This window comes from Cavia porcellus, unplaced genomic scaffold, assembly GCF_034190915.1.
Source record: "Cavia porcellus strain 051 isolate PalLab524CR breed Dunkin Hartley unplaced genomic scaffold, mCavPor4.1 scaffold_8, whole genome shotgun sequence".
NCBI lineage: Eukaryota > Metazoa > Chordata > Mammalia > Rodentia > Caviidae > Cavia > Cavia porcellus.
In genome coordinates this window covers 47914799-47919506 of record NW_026947491.1, presented here as the reverse complement: position 1 = coordinate 47919506, position 4708 = coordinate 47914799, and the positions used below count along the sequence as shown (strand labels likewise).

The 4708-nt window shown below is 30.3% G+C and overlaps 1 pseudogene; it reads right to left on the bottom strand.

Moving 5' to 3' along the window:
* Positions 1 to 211: 211 nt before the first annotated feature.
* LOC100720813 (olfactory receptor 6C3-like) lies at positions 212 to 1142 on the bottom strand (annotated as a pseudogene).
* Between the last annotated feature and the right edge of the window lie 3566 nt (positions 1143 to 4708).

Here is a 4708-nt window from a genome sequence, read left to right as displayed (position 1 = left end):
ATTATATTTAGAGTACATCTTCTACTTCATCCAAATAATTTTAAATAAAATATTGATATAGTTCTTAAGCAGTATTCAGCTTTACCAATTTTATTAAGGATATGAAGAAATAGAGTGAGGGAGTGAATAAGTGTATGAAGACAGTGTTGAGAAGGTATGCCTAATAAACAACATTTACAAGGACTTTATTTAGTTAATGCTACTCATATTTTCATTTACCAAAGAAAAGTGTTACCTTTTTATGCGTAAGAGCTTGTTTTACTTGTTGGTTCCTCAGGGTGTATATAAATGGATTCATCATTGGAGCAGCAGAAGTATTAAAGATAGCTAAACCTTTGGTAAAGATGCTTTTTCTTTTGCAGAGGGATTAGCATACATGAATATACAGCTTCCATATGAAATAGAAATGACAATCATGTGAGAGGAGCATGTAGAAAATGCCTTTTTTCTTTGACTGGCAGAAGGGAGTTCAAAATTGATCTAACAATGAACATTAGGATAGAATTATTAATGCCAAAGTGAAAAGCAGAATTACTATAGCAGAATAAAAGCCAATCACTTCCAGAAGTTATGTGTCTGAACAGGATAATTGCAATAAGGGAAAATAGTCACAGGCAAAGTGATCAATGACATTGGAGCCACAGTAATCTAAGTGGAGAAAAAGAATAACTGGTGGAGACATGCTTAGAAATCCTGCCAGCCAAGCACAAAAAACAAGCAATATGCAAACTTTCTTGTTTATGATTGTTGTATAATGCAGGGGTTTGCATATGGCTACATAGCGATCATAGGACATAGCAGTCAGAAGGTAAAATTCAGTGATGCCCAAGGAAATGAAGAAAAATAACCTAGCTGTGCAACTACTGTAGGAAATAATCTTGTCTCTGGTAACAATTGTGCTTAGAATTCTAGGAATACTCACAGTTGTAAAGGTTATTTCTAAATACAGAGAAGTTCCTGAGGAAGAAATACATAGGTGTTTCAAGATGGGAGTCCACTAAAGTGAGAGTGATGATGGTCACATTTCCAGCAATGTTTAATATGTATGTGATAATTAAAAAGAGAAAAATCATGATCTGAAGTTCTGGGTCACCTGATAGCCCTAGTAGAATGAATTCTAAGGGTGCTGTGTGGTTTTTCATTGCTTATCTTTTTCTTTTATTTAAAGCATAAAATATCTCTTCACTCTATAACGTAAAAAGAAGTATCAGAATGAAGTTAAGGACAGGGTATAATATGCTTAAAATATTTAAAAAGATCAATTACCTATAAAATAAAATTAAAATGCACTTTCTTAATCAATAACCTTCTTAAATTTCCATGTTACATTTGCATTTCTACATCTGAATTTAAATACTGCTCTCTCTTCATTGACATCATGCTATTATAACCTGTAAAATAGAACCTTTTTCTTCTGATGTCTCTTTAAAATTAAGCATCTAATTATTTGTAAAATTTTCAGAATTTAATTAAAACATGAAAATACCATTATTGGGTTTTAATTCTTTACTCAATATTATAAAAAGTAATAAGAATATAGCATAGCCTAAATACCAAATTGGAAAGCTTACATAATTTATTACATCCTAGTATTGTATTTTGTCAAAAACTCATTGCCACTTATTTTAGGAAACTGTCATATTTTAAATAATCAGTCATCGCAATAATCATCTCAATTTAGGAGCTTCATGCTTATTTGTTCATGGGAATATTATCCTGTCATTCTCTCCTAAATTTCCTACATGAGTGTTTGGTAAATGCTGTAGTCTCCTAGCTTCATGAATTTTCTCTACTTTTCTACTAAAGCCCCAGATGCAAAAGAAACAAAAACATCTTTTGCTAAAATCAATAACTGCCTACAAACATTTAAATTCATTTTTAAATGTACAATTCATTTTTCTGAAACATTTCTACAGTATATGACCCAGAAGAAGGTAAAGATAACATGAACTTGGAAGCAGATATTCTTTCTTATATGTATGTCTATTTACAGTCTTAACTTCTATCAAAGTATAACATTTAAATTTAAGCAGGAAAAGGAAAAATTTGTCTTATTACTGTATTCTGGCATTGAGTTTCATTAATTTTTTTTAGTAATAAACATTATTTTTCAATAATCAAAGAGTGGAAAATCCATAGTTTGTGTAAAAATAATATTTCAAAGTCTTTAAAGAAAGTGAAAGGCATTATATTAAAGAACAAGACACTACATACTTTTAATGATTAACTCTTGAATCCTACCATCTGGCTTTCTTAAATATTCAAGTAATTTCACCACTGGAAATTCGTTTTTGTTTTACCAATTTGTTTTTGTTTTGTACTCTGAAAACAAATGCAGTGACTGAACTTTTTTGCAGAAGTATATTTCTTTCCATAGAGACTAATAATATTTGACTTATCATATTCTTAATTCTTGTTACTATAAAATAGTTGGAAAATTTTATAATTTTATAATTCTTGTTTGCTTTTCCTTTTTCACAGGAAGTAGCATTTTGCATTTCTCTGTTTATGAAACCATAAAATCTAAGTAATGTTTTCCTTGGCATAAGAACATGTTGCATTTTACCGCAAATGTCTATTTGAACAATAGAAATAAGGAATATTTAATCTTCATGTATGTTATATTATATCAATGAACCTGGACTTACTTAATCTGTGTCTTATTAACTCAGAGGAATTAATTAAATAAAAAAGCACCAAAAACAGCCATCATTAAGAGATAGAGATAAATCATCATATCAATATTTACAGGACAATATTATCATTAATAATGTAAATTAGGCAAATATATAATCAAATGACATGGGTACATAATGTTTGACTTAGAATTTCTTTCTTTTGTGGTTAAATGAGTCCAGGATTTTTTCCCAGAAAATCAGAACAAAAAATTTCTTCAGTACCATTAGTTTACTTATATATACTGGATTTTGGCAATCCAAGAAAATATACAACAATGTACCATATTTTTTAATATACCATAATGAAATGGTAAAAAATGTACTTCTGGTTTTCCAGTATGATTTACAGTGTTTTCTGAAATGGATAGTATTAAAAAATATGAGGAATTTTATCCCTTTAGTCTTTTACACTTCAGAAAATTTTTTTTTGTGCCTGATGTTGAATGTCATAGTAATATTTGCATTTACTGCCTTTGACTGCTTTCATTTATCACTTACTTTTACAAATTTGTTGCTTATAGCTGTACATATGACATTGGAAGTGTAGTTATAAACTAAATAAATGTTTGAAAATCTGGTCTTATATAACTTAACTAATGTGTGTCTAAACTTTCAACATTAGCAGTTATAAATTTTATACTAGAAAAAAATAATTTTCTCAAATTTTTAAAAATTTTAGTTTTTTTTATTTCAAAGAGGTTAAGATTAAACATAACAAAACAGAACAGAACAGATCATAAGGAAACAATTTTAAGAAACACAGATTTCAAGTCCACTGGAGATCTGCACTGTCTATTATATGGTCTCCCAGTTTTCTTCCAAATAGTTGTCCCCATCTTCACCCACATAGATTACATACTGAACATTAGAGAACTAATCGAATCATAACAGGATGATGAAGGCTTTTTAGGTCTTTGAGACCTGACATTGGGGAAGTCAGTAATGACTGCCATAATGTCTCTCACTCTCTTCAGAGTAGCTGTCCTATGCTACTTTACATATGCTGAAATTGAATATAAGAGACTAGATTAATATCACTCTGAACAGAGAATAATAGCATTGTTAGATTTTATATCACAATGCTGCAGAATTAGCACTGGATTTCTTAGTGTCTCTTCTTCAAAGTATCTGGTCATTACCTCGTGCATGATATAATCTGTTCCCATAAACTATTTAGAAATTCTCCCTATGCATGAATCTCTACATGTATATCTATCCTTTATGTACTATAGGGAAAAACAGATCATAACAAGACAATGAAACAAATTGCTAGAAAAACATGAAATGAAAAAGACATATAAAACCACAATATGAGGTACAAAACATGAAATGAAAAAGACATATAAAACCACAATATGAGGTAATCTACAGTAGTCACTATGCTTTCTCTTGTTATTTTCAATAGAATTATCCACATCATCAGACATAATATAATTGAACATAGCATTACATAGCTATTTTAATAAGAACATACTTTGTAGACATTGTAGGACTTCAAAATCAGTTAATAATCAAACTGGCATGGGTATTTTATTACATCTTGTCAACTTCAGAGTAGTTGTCTCTACTCTTAGACTTGATACTACCAAGTATACCAAATTGAAATAAAATCAGTCAATGCAAAACAGCGGTCTAACAAACCAGCTTCAAATAAAATCAGTCATAGTAAGACAATGTAAGTAACACAGGGCTTCAGTTTAAGTTAATAGGAAATTAAGGATAATTACCATGGTATAGCCTGCTATTTTTGGGATAGCTGTCTATGCCCTCAAATCTAGCATGAGTAGACAGACCAGAACAAAATAAAATCAAACTAAACAGAACAATAAGACTACTGTGGCTTTTAAATCTTGATACACTACTAACAATGTCCTCTGCCTTCCTTTTTAAGGTAATTCCTCATCTTTCTCCTTCTCAGGATGCTTTGTATGTTTTGGATCCCACTAGCTCCTTTAGTTTTTAGATTAGGGGGTCAACCCATTATCTAACTGAGTGGTACTGGACCTTTTTACCCTGAGCTTGATCTTGAG